This window comes from Mycteria americana, chromosome 5 (assembly GCF_035582795.1).
Source record: "Mycteria americana isolate JAX WOST 10 ecotype Jacksonville Zoo and Gardens chromosome 5, USCA_MyAme_1.0, whole genome shotgun sequence".
Lineage (NCBI taxonomy): Eukaryota > Metazoa > Chordata > Aves > Ciconiiformes > Ciconiidae > Mycteria > Mycteria americana.
Window position 1 is genome coordinate 45980661 of NC_134369.1, and position 15828 is coordinate 45996488.

The 15828-nt window shown below is 38.5% G+C and overlaps 1 long non-coding RNA gene across 2 annotated transcripts in view; it reads left to right on the plus strand.

Annotated features, from left to right (window-relative positions):
* Positions 1 to 15828, plus strand: part of LOC142410496 (uncharacterized) — a 69005-nt gene that overhangs the window by 4912 nt on the left and 48265 nt on the right. For both annotated transcript variants that reach the window (XR_012775933.1, XR_012775934.1), the window contains exon 2: positions 2637 to 2689. This is a non-coding gene — a long non-coding RNA (uncharacterized LOC142410496). The remainder of the gene's footprint in view (positions 1 to 2636; positions 2690 to 15828) is intronic.

Here is a 15828-nt window from a genome sequence, read left to right on the forward strand (position 1 = left end):
AAACCTTTCTGTAATTTCCTTTTGAGACTATCACATGAAAATGTTCAAGGTGTCTTGCAGAGTAGGTGTCTGTGCTCACAGTGTTTCCCTTGTCTCTAAACTGTCAGTAAATTGACACAAGCATTGTGAAATTAAGCACTCATACCTGAAGATAGTCTAAAAATTAATATTTTTCCACTGCATTAATATGTACATGCTGCACATATTATATATTTAAGTCAGGTTTAATGGGATACTTGAAAATCTATATTTAACAGGGAAACAGGAATATAGCACATTTACTTCAGAGAAACTTTAACTTTTGGGATTCCTTGATTGCTGAGTGCTTGATTTTAAAAGCTGTAGCTTGCATCTTTATTAGTATAATTTGACTATTATTTTAAAAGAAATAATAGTGATGGATGCTTAGGAATATTTAAAATAGGGTTCTTCAGCTGTACTGTGTACAAGCTTTTCACACAGCTTAGCTGGGAGCCAAGTCCTTTTTTAAACATACAGTCTTCCTAGCCTTGTCTGTGGAACTGTTAAGTTGCTCAAATTTAAATTTACCTCCTGCTTCAGCAGTTTAGCTCATAAATTTCTATACCCCAGTAGCTGGACAGTTATCATCTAATAGACCACATCTGTCATTATCGGTCCGATCAATCATTCAGTATCCTAGCAGGCTCCTCCGTTGACTTAAGGAACCACATCCAGATCTGCTTTAGATATGAGATTCATGGACTGATAGTTGAAATTAGGGACCTATATTATGTAATTGAGTTGAGCCTCTCAAAACAGCCTTAAGGGGTTAATATATCCATATTACAATGTAAGATAGGCACCTAAATCCTTTAAGCTCCTCTGGATATATCACTGTGTTCATACCACCTGCATTCATACATAATGCCCTTTTTCGATATAAAGTTACTATGAAGTTATTTGAATGATCCCCATTGTATTATAGTAAACGGACAAAACAAAAGATCACACTCATCTTTACACTGTCAGTATTTTTCTAATGCAGAAGAGGCATTTGTTAATAGGGAATATGGAGTCTTTGACATTTTGGGTCCCAATCCTTCAGTGAAGCTAGTCATGCACCTGCTTACTTTGTGCACAAATCATTCTAATGAATTCTAAAGGACTATTCATGTGCATGAAGCTAAGCCTGTGTGTAAAAGCCTTTGCAAGACTGGGCCTAGGTTGTAAGTTTGATAATGACCTGAGGCTGATTCAACAGAGAACAAGCAGTCCTTTTTAAATGTTGAGAAGCGTAACTCCAGCTCAGCTGCACAGGTATGGGCAGTGCTAAGAAACCTCGTAGTACATGGAACTCTCAAAACTGACCAAGAAAAAATGACAATGGGGATCACAGATATTTTTTCATTTACATTTTATGATACTGCATTTTACCTAAATATTTTTAATTCTTGGCTTCAGCCTAATTTCATTATGGCTATGAATTCCACTTGAATAACTTTGTTGCCAAAGCTCAGAAGCTTTCCTGTTTTAAATTCATATATACATATATAGCCTGTATTAAAGAGTAGATCTGGCTAGAGAATGATAATTGTGAGAAATTATAACTGTGCTCTTTGGAATGTTTTTGATTGAGGAGAAGCCAAGACATCAGCACTGTTTCATAAAGAAGTACACAGAAGAGCTTTCCATATTTACTAGTTCTTACCATGCCATATTCTGGCTTCAGCTGCAAGTGCTTTGTGCTGCACTGCAGCAGCTTATGTTCTCAGAGACAGCACATCACCTGCAGGAGCTTCCCAGCAACGTCAGGGCAATTCCAGTGGTTGTGATACGTCTCCTGAAACCTTGTTCTCAATATTGCTTTCATCAGGTGCTTCCATCAGGAACTTCCATAGAATTTGATAAAGTTTTTTTCATGCGTTTAACATTAAACACACGGGCAGTGCTACTAAAATCACCATGAACAATCAATTAGATTATTTAAATGTAAACTGAGTTCCTGCTTGGGGCTATAGATTTTGGCATTTAGTATGCTGAGTGTATAAAATCAGCATGTTTCTGCACCATACAAAAGAGAAATGTTTTCTTTTGCATAAAGCTAACTGTTGCCTTATTATGATCTATTCCCTGCTAAAATGATCGCTCTACTTGGTGACCTTTAGGTACCTTTAGGTGACCTTTAGGTAACATTGACTATGAAACATCACTTGTTTGTTAGGCTCACTAAGATAAAGTTGATAAAAAAGAGGGCAAGAATCTTTGTTCTGCAGCTTAATCAACTTTTAGTTATACTAGACTGGTCCATCAGAAAATTCCAGTTTCCTCAGTTGAAGGATGAATTTAATAATCTCAGCTGGGTGAAGAAGTGAGCAGATTAGGCATGGAAAAAAACATACCAAAGATGCAGTGGGTGAAGGTGATAGCCCTGGGACCACCACTGCTGGCTTTGTTCTAGTTGTTGGCCTTGGGGACATGACAGATCTTTTGCTTGGTTTGATGCAGGAAAAAGAATGAAGAAGGTACCTCTTATAAGGCACAGTGCTCCTTTGCCACTCTTTTTAAATTATTATTTAAACGAAGACTAAAGTTATGGAGTTGGAGAGTATTTTGCTCGTTTATAATTTAGCAGTTCAGGCTGAAGTTTCCTTTATGTTCTTTCTGTTTTTATGCAGGCAGCCTAGAAGATGGACATTTGACAGGCCACAATAGACTGCTCCTTTCCCAGGTATCTCCTGCTTGTTTCCTTTATCTGTGAATAGGAAATGGCTTAAAGGCACCTGTGTTATGAAGGTCCCAGGGGCAGCTGCCTGACTAGTGAATGCCTGATTATGTGTTAACATGCTTTGTCAGATATTGGCAGAATCTGTTCTCTTCTTTTGCCTTTTCAGCAAGGGTACCATTGACAGACTGGCTACCCATTTATAGAAATGTTGTCCATCAAACTGTGAGGAAGGACAATGGTGTTTTTCTGTGGCCAGTGACTGTGGGAAACTTTTCTTTGGCTATTCAGGCAATTTTTGTAGCTTGCTCTGAAGAGGAGAGACTGATGAGTGCAAAAAGTACAATTAAGCAAAGCCAGACTTCAATTGAAGGCTGTAGTGTAGTCTGCTGTTCTCATTTTTTTATTTGGAAAAAAATCTATGGGTTTTCACGTTGCTGTGTGGCATTCAGCGGGGGGCTATTACAATCCTAAATTTTTTTTCTAGACCACCTAATTCTAAGTAAAAATTAAATGTAATGAGAGCCACTTGGAGTTCTGAATATTTTAAAGCATAATTCCCACAGAAGGGATTCGACCTAAACTGTGGAGAGCATCAGTTGGCTAATTATAGCTGCATTTTTATATTACAGCAGGTGTCAGATGCAGTCATCTCAATAAAGTCCACATAATACTCTGGAAAATAACAAAAGCTTTTCTTTGAATGTGGGTACTAATTTCTGCTAGGTGTCATATGAGCTCTGATACTTCTTATTGGCGTTAACAAGAGCACTGCAGCACTCAAACATGCTTTTTGCTTAGGATGAATTGATACTGTAAAGCACTTACTAGTCAGCCTTGGCAGATGTCAGTAGTTAATACTAGTGTTGCAGAAGTTGGTATATAATGCAAAGAGTCTTATGTAAATACTTTTAGGTGATGGGCTGGTTTTGAGAATGAGTGTGAGCCGTGCACCAACTTACTTAATGAAAGCTAAGTAGACAACAGCAGGATAACGGCATTTCCTTCAGCTTCTATCTTATTTTAAGTCCTCTGCAAGTAAAGGGCAGATGGGAAGGCAGTAAACTAGGTGAATGAAAACATTAAACTTAATAAGTGCTTCATGCTTTCATACCATTTTCCAAATTCAATGGAAGCAGCAAGTTTGAGTTACTGAAGTGATGGGTGAGAAAGGTCTTTCGTGAGCCTTGAAACTGAGATTCCCTAAAGATTCTGCCCACTCTTCAGAACAGCCTGCATGTGATGAAACTACAATCTATAGGCATTTGATGGTCACCTGACTTTTTAATTAAAAGATGGGATTGTATGATTCCAAGAGGAATGTGTTTTAAAATATTCATGAATCAGTAAAATAAATACTGAAGTGGGTAGCTTGCACAGAAGCCCTTGAATACATGGAATTGTGATGACATTGAAGTGGAATTGCAGGCACAATGGGCAGGGTGAAAAGCACAGGCAGCAAAGCCTGCCCAGCTGATTGTGCTTGGCCTAACATGCAACAGAGGCACGTCCCAAGCTCGCCAGGTACCCTGAGAAGCAGTAAGATAAGAGAAGCCTCAGTACAGAACAGCAGGGTCAGGTCATGGGAGGCTTGCTGCTTCTCCTGAAGGGGCCACAACATGCCTGGTCCAAGCATGGATGAGGAGAAGGGCTTCAACAAAGAATAATGCCAAATGTTAGGCTAATCATGCAGGAGGAACAAGCATCTACCGTGTACTAGCAAAACAAAGGAAATTCAACAGATGATTAAAATCCCCCGACATCTGAGTCTTCCATAAGAGCAACAAGCCACTTAATGATCTACTATCTAGTGCTATATACTTCTCCCCCATATCGTCTCCCCTGAGAAAAGGTACTCCCAAACACCAGGCTGCCTTTGCCTCTGCCATAGAAGCCCATGGAGAATTGCAGAGGTTATAGAAATAATAAATACAACTTAATATAATAAATCTTTTATTTTTAAAATGTAATAAACAGTCAGCTAAACAAAACCGAACCGCAAGTTCCAGCATGTTACCTTAGCAACTCTGTAAGAAAAAACAATCACAGGTTATGAAATATGGTTTAATGTTTTGTAGAACTGCAGAATAGTTTAAATTATAATCTTACCGCATTACATGCTGAATATACTAACATGTAGGAAGAGCCTGGTTTTGACCTGAAGACTAGATGCAATAAGTAATTTGTAAAAAACAAGTGAAAGTAAATTAGAGAAATATATTCATATTAAGAATACATCTATTTCTGGACTAACATACACATATTGTTCAAAAAAGTTTCTAAATAAAATAATGAACATCCATAATCCATATAGCCTCTAAACCTGGCCAAAATCAGATACAGAAACCAAACACAGGGGTACAGAGAAGAAAATGAAGGGAGAAATAATTCCTTGGCTAATCTGTGCCTGGCATCTGGGGAGCAGAGGGCTGTCTATGAGAGAACTGCTTTAGCTCTCACACATGAGGTTACCTCTAAGGAAAAGACATATGAAAAGGCCTGAGAACAAAAGCCCAATTATAAAAGCTGCAGGCATGATTGCCATTGTACAAATGAATTTACTAATTTACCCCATTTAGTCCACATAGCCCCTTTCTGAAACCTTTTAATATTGAGAGCAGCCCAGCTTAACTTGGAAAGCTCTGAGTTCTGTGAAAGTTTGGGAAGGTAAACCAGAGGTAGAGTTAACTGCAGGAACTGTCAACCTAGTCGTCCTTTGGTTATTTCTCTTGTAGCCCAAAAGGCACGAGGAGACCACCACTGTACTACATTGCTTTTGCACTATTGCTTTCCCCTGTCTTAAATTTCTGGTGTTGGGGTGTGCTCCTGTGCAGGTGATACAGAGCTGGGTATTAAAGAATAAAACCTCTTCCTGCCAGTAGACATCCTAATTTTTTTTCATTCCAGGGGGAGAAGGTAAGGGGTAGTTATCAGCAAGTAGAGATGGTGTTGTAAAAAGTAACTACCGATAGTGTCACTCAGAATTGATTACCCTCTGCAGATTACTAAAACCTAATGGCTTCTCGTTGTGATGTCTTTGAAGGATTCTTTGGAAGCAGGCATCTAACAGACAGTTCCTATGGTAATGACTGTTACTGCCCTATATATAACATGAGTTTTATGTGTGTGTAATTCTCCACGATTATTCTAAAAAACTGAATGAGTCTAGGATAATTTTGTATATCACCTACTGTGAAAATTGCTTTGGTGGCAAGCAAAATCAACTACTCCGTGACCTACACTTCTTGATATTAGAGGTTATATGAAACTCACTGCACTCTCCTTTCTCCACAGTTATTGCTACTTCTTCCCCTCCATTTTTACTCTAAGATTACAGGGATGTGATTGCACAATACAGGCAGCACAGATGGCAGCTGAAGGTCTGTATCTGCCAGGTGTCTGCATAACAGCTGAATCAGTGTGTGCAGCTGAGCACAGCTTACTTTCTGACATAGATGTTCAGCGCCATTTCTCTGAATCGTGGCCTCGCATAACCTTTGGAAGTACCTCTGGCAAATTTTAGACTATACTCAAGTACACGATACTTTGACAGGCAGATGTCAGAGGAAGTCTTGCTCTGAATTCATTGTAAATCCTCAGAAGACAGAAATACTTCCTGCATTTGCTACTGTGGATGCAAAGGATGGATTTAATATTGTAAAACACTGGGAAAGTATAGGCCTTACATAAATATATCACCTATAAATATATACTGTATATAAATAATCACCTATACTCAAAGAAAATTTGTGGGGGATCTGCTCAGGTTTGCTGACAGACTCCAGTAGAGAGAGGCAGATGAATCTTTAGAGCCAAGGAGGAAGTCATGTGGTCCTATGATAGCTAGGAGAGAAGAACTGGTTCTTGTAGTTTAGGAGGGCAGGATGATGTCATTCCGAGCTCTGTGGAATTGTCTTCCTCTTGATCCTCTTCCTCAGATACATCCAACAGCTCCTTTCTGATAGTTGAGGTTCACAAATCAGGTGTCATGGGGAGAGAAGTGGTGTGATGCAATATATGCACCATCCTGTGACGGTACCGCAGTGAGAGACCCTTTTCTGTAGATACTGCAGTTACACACCAGTAGGCAGTGCAGATATAAGCTCTTCTAGCCTAATACTGCTGGTTCCCGTGTGCAAACAGATGCAAGAGGTGGGAGACTGGGAGCCTTTTCTGAAGGGGGGAAAGAAATCTGCGGAAGAAAGAAACCAGGTGATGGCTTACGTAAGAAGCAGTTTAGGAAAGAAGAGGAAGTTTGCACCTTATAGGTCCAAGAACTTCAAATAGCTTAGGGAAAAAAGGAAGGTAGGAAATGTGAGAGGGAGTTCTGGGCATGGTGCCTACTGTGACTGACACACTAAGGGACCAGAAATGGAGACAAAGCCTTATATCTGAGAAGGCTTTGTGCTTCTCCAGTAGGTTTATAGGCAACATTATTTCGTTGTCTGCATGAAACATTAGAGCGGATTACAATGCTGTAGATCCAAACTAACTGGGGAGATGTGGGGACGAATGTTGTTCCCTTGAGTAGCTTCACAAGATCAGCTTACAGAAGGGGGTGGGGTGGTGGGGGAGTGGGAGAAAAAAAAACGCATGGGAAAGAACTGAAAATTCCGAGTTCCACCAACCATCACAGCTGTCAGGAAGGTGGTTTGTGCATAAAAGAGTGGCAAGGTCCCAAGGGTGCCAGCAGTGCTGTACACTATTTGTAATGATTTTGTAGTGACACACAGGGATGAGTTCATTACCAGCACTGCGAAGAACTGAGCTGTGGAGTCTGGTGGTGGACAGTTTCATTCCTAGATCCAAGCCTATAAGAGCGAAACAATGGTGCTTGCTGCTCCCTGTGAAAGATGTATCTTCTTTGGGAGCTCACTTCTTTTATTTTGTTAAAGGGGAAAATAAAAAGATTTTCGTAAAAATGAAGGGTAAAATAAGCACTTGATAATGTGTCCATGGACATAGTTTCATTTTACTTCAGCTGTGGCATGAAAGACCATGAAATACCTTCATCTGGCCTTTCATTAAACCACACTATCTTTAAACATATTTCAAGGAAAGTAAAGAGTTTGGAGTATTAAAAACGTATACAAAGATTTTGCAGGTAATGTGTATGTGAAGGTTCAAGCAATCATCCAAGGCCAGAGTACCTGAAGAAGTGAGGGACTGTTAAATTACTATGATCTTAAAAATAATTACTGTAATACTTTGGAGAATACATTTGCCATAACAAATATAGAGCATATTTTCTAATTTCTATTATGGTTATCAAGGTCATTCAGTGACAGAATGCAAAATCTTTTATTTTTCTCATTCAGATACTGTCAGGTGCATAAATTCTATAGCTAATGTAGAAAGGCATTTAAAAATTGGAATTCATTAATGAGGAAATTATGTCTTTGCCCAATATCACACAATAATTTTTATCTTGTGAACAGAGTTTAACAATACACAGGCTCAGGCTGGCTTTATTCCACTAATACATGCCATTTCCAAAAGTGTGTTGCCTATATATTAAACACAGTGCACACACAAGTACCCTAGCATTCCTTGAAAATGAATTTCAAATCCACATTTATTGTAAGTGCTTTGGGGCAAGAACCATCTTTTGTTATTAAACAATGCAAATGGGATCTTGGCCCATAATTGGGGCTCCTAAGCACTGTGAATTCTTTCACCAATGTCTCACATTCTCTTTCTCCCTCTCTTTGTCCCTCTGCAGATTATGCCAGTGTTTACAAAGGTTGGGATCCCTTGCATCCTCATCAGTTTTTACATTTGCCCAAGAATCAGATTCAGTTAGCCTAGCATTCTTCACAAAGATAAAAGGGTGACAGATCCTGACACATTTGTGCTTTTGAAAAGTAGAAAAGCTGATTTCATGCATAAACCCTATCCTAAAGCTGTCTCCAAGGTGAAATTATACCAGTCTTGGTATAAAAAGTGGAAGGAGCCAGATATTTAAACCACATACAGTGATGTGCTTGAGCACTCTTTCGTACACCATAACCAGCAAATGCTGTAATAGCCTTATTTTCCAGTTTTTAACTACTGAAACTTTGCTTTAAATCTCATTTCTCTGTGATCAAAAGACACCTAAGACACCTCATTTGTGTCTTAGGTGATAGCCAATCTTCTTCACATGTATGGGCTTCTATCAGTATTATTTAAAACTGTAATACCGGACAAGAAGATAATATTGTTGAATGCTTATTTTACAGTTGCATTACCTGGACAGGCATATACATGTGAGTCATGCATTAATCACCGAATTACTAGACTTTAATGGTCGATTTATACATGACAGATCAGTATGTTCTATCATAAATAAGTGAGTGAATTTACTAAAGTATTGATAATTCTTTGTGCTTTTATTCAGTAAATTAGTAAAACTAGAAAGAAATGTGAAATTATTAAAGACATACAAAGAGCCAGAATGGGTGATACTGCCAAATTAGAAGTCTCTTTCTAGGGTCTGATGCTTTAGCCTGTAGTTAAAATGAGCTTTGCCGCTGAAAGAGCATTGTGACCATAATGCTAGTTCCCCAAACAGGAGTGGTGTCGCAACAACTATTCAGTCACAGGTTCTTAGGTTGTTTGTATAGTATAAAGCCAGTAGAAACCATTGCAATTCTCTAGCTGGACCTCCCACATAACATAGTTCTAAGAATTTCCTGGAATTAATTCCTTCTGGAATTAGAGTGTACGTTTGAGAAAGCATGCTATTCTTGATCATAACATTTCCAGATGCTAGATTCCGTTTGGTAGATAAAAAATCTACCAAAACTCTGAGTATGATGTTTCAATGATTATCATAACAATGAAAAAAATGGGACCTTTAGTCCAAATTTATGTAGCCTTTAATTTCAGCCACTGAGTCTTGTTACACATTGATTTGCCCAGACTGAAGACATTGATCAAACTTCATCTTTCTTTAGTAAAAACCTTACAGAGCTTGGACAAATCACTCTCTAACTTTCTTTCTGGGCTTCTCTACAGACAGAACTTAGCGTGCAGAAAGCATAGGAATTCACAGTGCTTGAGCTAGTCAGCTCTAGTTTGCCAGGCACACCCATCTGATGAATGCTAAGTAGCTAAGACACAAACTACCTTACCTTAAAGACAATTTTAATGTAATAGACATGAGATCTTTTATTTCACTTTGAAATGAAACAAACTGCCTCTAAAAAAGGTCGAACCTGCAGCAAGGAAAAAAAGTGATGTACACCCTCTCCCTTTACTCAGTCCCCTTGTACTTGTGCATGCAGATCACATGAGGCCACAGTTATCATTGGCATATACGCATCAGGCCAGGCTAAACCTTATATTCTGAGAAGTATTCAGTATGTTTATACTTCCATCTGGTCTGGTCAGCAAGCAGAACTATATCATTTGAGTTATAGTCTGCATTGCACATAGACTATAGCTGTAGTTAGGATTGTTCCTAAAGCTCATGTATTGGCTTTAAATGAATTAGAGGGGATAAAAAAGTTGTCAGGGAAGGAAAACAGTTGATGCCAAAATCTTTCCCAACAAGAAGTTCATTATTAATAGCAAGGCATCAATAGAAGCCTCACCTTCAAGGAAATCACGATTAGAGGCTGGAAAAGGGCTGAAGAGATATAGGTACAGCAGAATGTCAAGGGAATCTTTCTATTATTTTATCTCATGGGACATGTTACACAGTATTAGTAGCCTGGATATGGATTTGGACAGTAGAACCGCTGACAGGCATGTGACTGCATAGAATTGCGAGATGATGAGCACAGCTCATAGTCCCACATTGAAACCCAATATTCTGCTGCTAAGGAGCAGACAGAGATGATAAGGACCCCCACAAAGAAGTAGACCTCTAGAAAGATCCAGTAAGTCAATTTTTTTAAATATTGATTTGGACAGCTGGTGTTACCAGCATGATGGTGGTATTTCAGAAATCCATCCAAAGCAACACTGAAATGGACCAGATGTGGGCGATATGTCATTGAGTCCCTGCTGAGCTAGATAAGCAGTTCCTGAGAAAGGCATTCTTAAGGTAGAAAATACATGACCGTGATTTTGAAGCATTTAGCTACAAATATCAATTATGTCCATAGCTTGATGTAACTGCCGGATCTGAATTTAAGGCATCCTTCTTAGAAAAGACCTCAAATTGAGAGCCCAAAGAGCTGTTAGTACTACAGGTTGAGTTTGAGCATGGTGTTGCAGGGAGAAATCTCATCTGAATTTCTGCCATATCCTCTAAGTTATTAACAACATTGCAGATTTCTGATTCAGGGCCTCCCATTGAGAGAATTCCTATCAGCTTCCTTGTTCCTATGACAAAACCAGGCCATATAAAACCACGTGTTGTTTGCTTGAACCCCATTACCAAACAATGCAGATGACTTGGTATCTGGCTTCTCCTCGGGCACTTCTGCCCGAAGACACCTTTAGGGTGGCCCAGCCACAGGACTATACTCGCACTTGTAGGGCAGTTCTGAGCAGAAACGTCCTCCCCTCCCATAGAAGCAGGGTCAGTGGGCATACTGGTGTGCAAGGAGTGGGGGTCAGAGATGGAAATGTGCGCACACGTATGGGGGACCAGGGTCGAGAAACCCAAGCCCATCCTCTCATCTGGGTCCTCTAATCGCACTAGCTGAAGTCAGACTCGGTCATGCTTTGTCGCTACCTGAGCCTATCACTTTTATATTCCTCGCTGTTTTAGGAAGAGATGGAGGAGGTCTCCCAGTCAGAAAAGCCAAGTCCTTTTGATGATGTCTGGTCGTATTGGGCCCTTGTAGTTGTGCTGCTTGTTTGGGAGGCAGGACCTTTGAGTGAGGAGGCCTAAGCCAAAATTTTCATATTTACTCTTGGAATTAATATCACCGTCTGATGATAATATGAATGTATCACCTTGCTTTTCCAAATACAGAATCTAAATATTGATATAGAGCTTCTGTTTAATTATAACTAGTTCTGCCATTTTAATCTAATAAAGCCCCAATATGTCTCTTTGGATTTCTTTTGTTCCCATTTTTTTAAAATGTATTTTTTAAATTTAACTCTGTGTAGTTTTAATTCATTAGTTTGCTCTAATTTCTCTTCTCTGATCTGTATCCATTACCCTTAACTTTTCTGTTCCTCCATTTGTTGTCTATGAAGTGTGAATTCGCGTATCAATTATTTTTACAGCTGCTTTCACTTGGCTGTAGGCTAGGTTTGTTTCATAATTAGTCTGCCCTTCTCTCCTTGTTATGCTAATGTTTTGGGAGATATCTATTAAAATGTTCTTAAGCAGCTCACAATTACTGGTCACATTTTTTCATTCATGTTCTTCTCACGTTTGATTTGATTGATTTGTTTCCAGATTGGATTTTATTCTGTTCAGCCATCAAATTTCCTCATGATCTCTTGCGCCCAGGCAACCACTAATGCTTAGTTTTGCAAATAATTCCCCTTTACCTCCTCACCATGAGGTCCAAGATGGAAACCTACATGGTCGAGGCAACAGTCTGAATAAAGACATCATCACCTAGTATTTCTAGGCAATCCACTGATGTTCTGATATTGGAAACATGAGAAACATGAGAGCTCTTGTAGGGGAGCCCTCTGAGGGGGAGCAGAGGTCGGCCAGTACCAGCCCTAAGCCAGACTACCACTTCTCCCGCTTCAGTCTTTAAATAAGCGATAACCATTGATTTTCACATCCCAGTCATGTGAGTTTCCTTTCAGGACTCAGTAATACCAATGAGATTGATTTTAGGCTCACAATTGACCTATTCCAATTCCCCCCCGCCCCTTTTTTTTTCAGCTGGGCTTCTAGCACTGGTGCCTCGGCAATTCCATAATTTCTTCTCTTCGTGCTCTTCGATGTCTTGATTAAGTCTGTTCTCAACATCTCAATTTTTTGTACTGTGTAAGTGCTCATTTGTTTCCTCTTTCACTCTGTCCTCTAAGTGCAACACCTCCTCTGATTCCTGTAGTCAGGAACCTCTCACTGGTTCCTCCTCCACACCAGAAGCCACCTAAACTGTGCAGCCTCCATCCACCCACGAGATAAACTGGTACTCCATCCACCTTGCATCGTTTATCTAATAAATCACTTTTTGCTGTATATTTTCTGTTGTTAGAGTAGGCTTGCAGTATTCTGTGATAAAGCATAGTGTTGCATCAAGCTAATTACCATCTTGTGAGCACCGTGTTGTATTAGTACTCACAGAATACATTTCCATTAACTTCATAATCTCGGGATATATTTCAAATGGGGGTATAAATAAGCAGGGCTTAGAAAAGTGAGTAGTTATATGATTTATCCTGCACATAGCTTTTAGCTTCACTTTCCTCTATTTAAACATCCTCGGCCAGTCTTCCCTGCCTTCAACTGGAAATAGTAGTGCTGTTGTAGCAGTGGTGATCTAAGAATAGGCAGAGATACAGGGCGTGGAGAAAGAGGTAGGTCAGATCAGCTGGTGTAGTTGCAAAAGAGAGGCAAGCTTTTGGGAGCAGTCTCCTCACCAAACTGTTACCCCTGCAGAGCTGTGATCAGGGACTGCCTGAAAGCTTGTCCCCCTTTCCCCACCTCCACTGGCTTGTCTTACAGCAGATACGTATAAGCCCTCTCTGTACGAACCGTGCGTATCCTAAATCGCAATGAGGTGATGCTGTTTGCTTTAACGAATTGATGAGTTTTGTCTTGACTTCTTTATTCAGAACCTGAGCAAACAATTTTGGATGTCCAAGACCTCTTCTTTGAGAGAGAGGTCTATCTTGTATCCTTCTTGTGCTTTGTTTTTGGAGCCCTGTCTTTAGCAAATGATTTGGAGAATGTTTGAATTCCCAGATTAAGGCTGTATCAAGGGTAATTGTTAAAAATCTTCCTACGTATTGTCATTCTTTTAATCCTGTCAGTCTCCCCCATGTTTTTCCTGTTAGGATTTGTCTTATCAGTCACTCAAAAAAAGTAAGAGCTTGAAGGGTAATGTGATGTTAACACGTTTATAATATATTAACTATAGCATTTGTGTCTCAAACAGATGTCTGCATAGGTCTTGGAAGAAATGCAAAGCAAAATGCTGCTGTGCAAACTAATTCGCTGTTTTGTCATAACATTTCCAGAATTGCAGTCAGATAAATTAGTTTGAAGGATTTTTTCTGTAATAACGATTTTCAGCATGAAGCTTGATGTTCAAGTTGAAATCTCAAACTGCAACTGATATTGGAGAAGAAACAGAAGAGGATTGGAGGAAAAAATAGAGAATTTTTTAGCTAAATCTGTTCTGGTTTATATTATGTATTATGCAATTATGTACTTTGGTCTTGTGGTAGTGATACATTTAGTGTAAATTGATACAATAATGAACAGATTTTTTTTTAACTTTACCGAACAGATTTTATAGTACTCTGAATTCGGTTGATATTTATATATGTCTATCTAAATTTGATAATTCCACATCATAAAAATATATTTCTATTGAGTGTCCTGCACAATTAATCTTCGATACTTCAATTACAGTTTATCTGAGTTAAGAATTTCAAGAATTTTGAGACACTCGAAATTTTCAGTTGTTTTTGACTAATCTTGATCATGCCACATTTTCATATTTTAAAGCACACAAAATTTCCTGAGCCAAGGCACAACAAATTGAAGAGGATGGGATCATGAAGTTGGATGGATCAGAAACTCATAAGTGAAATCTCAATATTTTAGAAGTGTTGAGAGGGGAGAGGTTAAAAAATTGTGTCCTGTAATTATCAGATTAGCTTCCTGGTGAACATGTTGCAGAAATTGCTTCTTTTTTTCATATGAATGATTATTTTTTTTTAAATCTGGTTTCTGTGAGCTTATATTAGAAGGGGCTGAGCATGCCATTCTCATAAATCATTTAAGCACCTGAGTAATTCCACTTACCTTAACAATACCGTTTCAGCATCTGCTTAGAGTTATATACATGCTTAAGTACTCTGTTGGGACTTAAATGATGTGGTTTTGGATAGCCTGATCTTGTTATTACTATTGTCACTAAATATGTATAAAAAGAAAGTACAAAGCCCTATTATTAATACCCGTGTTGCTCTACTCCTATTTGTTTCAGAATAATAAAGTTTTCCTCTTAGAAAAACTATTTACTTTATTCCTGTACCAACATCACAGTACACTATATTAGTCCTTGATTTAAAATTTTCCTGAATACTCTCTGAAAATGAAAATCAAATGCATGCTATCTATTTGTTCCCTTGATTATGTATAACCTGAAACAAATTCATAACGTAGTCAAGCATGACCTTTCATTCCTTAGGCAATATTGGCTATCCTGCATCAAGCTGTGCTTTTCTAAATGGTACCCATTTAATGTCCAAAAATGCTTTTTAAGATTCCCTCCTCCCAAAAGGCATCCAGACTAAATGGTCTATAATTTTCTGAAGCGTTCCCAGAGTCTGTCTTCAATAATGACATTATGTTGGCCATTTTCCAGCCATCAGGTCTTTTTCTGAATAGAATGACTTTGTAAAATCTCTGCAAAACTTGCAATAATAACACCCCTACTTTTTAAAAGAAATATTGAATATTGGTAACTATTTATTAGTGGAATGCTGTTATTAAATGTCAATATATTATTATACCATATTATAGATGAATTATTTGTTTCCCTTTCCCAAAATCAAGTCCACTGTCTATGTTTCATCTAGAAGATACTCACTTGAGGCATTTACTATAAATGCATATTTGAATTCTGTACCTGGTTGCATATAGTTATTTATAGTAAATGTCCTTAAAACGATGTGTTGTTTTACAAATAGGAAAGGAGCTAAATCACTTTGTTTAATACATTGTCTCATAAACTGAAATACAGTCTTCACAGAACAGATTTAAAAAGGAAACTGGCATAAAGTTAGAGAGATATCCTTGCTATTTAAAATACAATTTCATTTAAAGTGCTTCAAAACTAAAATAAAAACATAAACAAAAAAGTAGATGTAGGACACGTACGACAATATTGCATAAAAAGATGGGTGTTAGGAATGCTTCTAGTACACTTGTAGGTGTCATGGCCTGTATGCTTTAGCTACAATCCAATAGCTTGCTAACACAGACCCTGAAGTGTCATATTCCTTTCTAAGTATGTTAAGTTTAGTAGTAGTAGTACTATCACTGATATTTTTCTGTA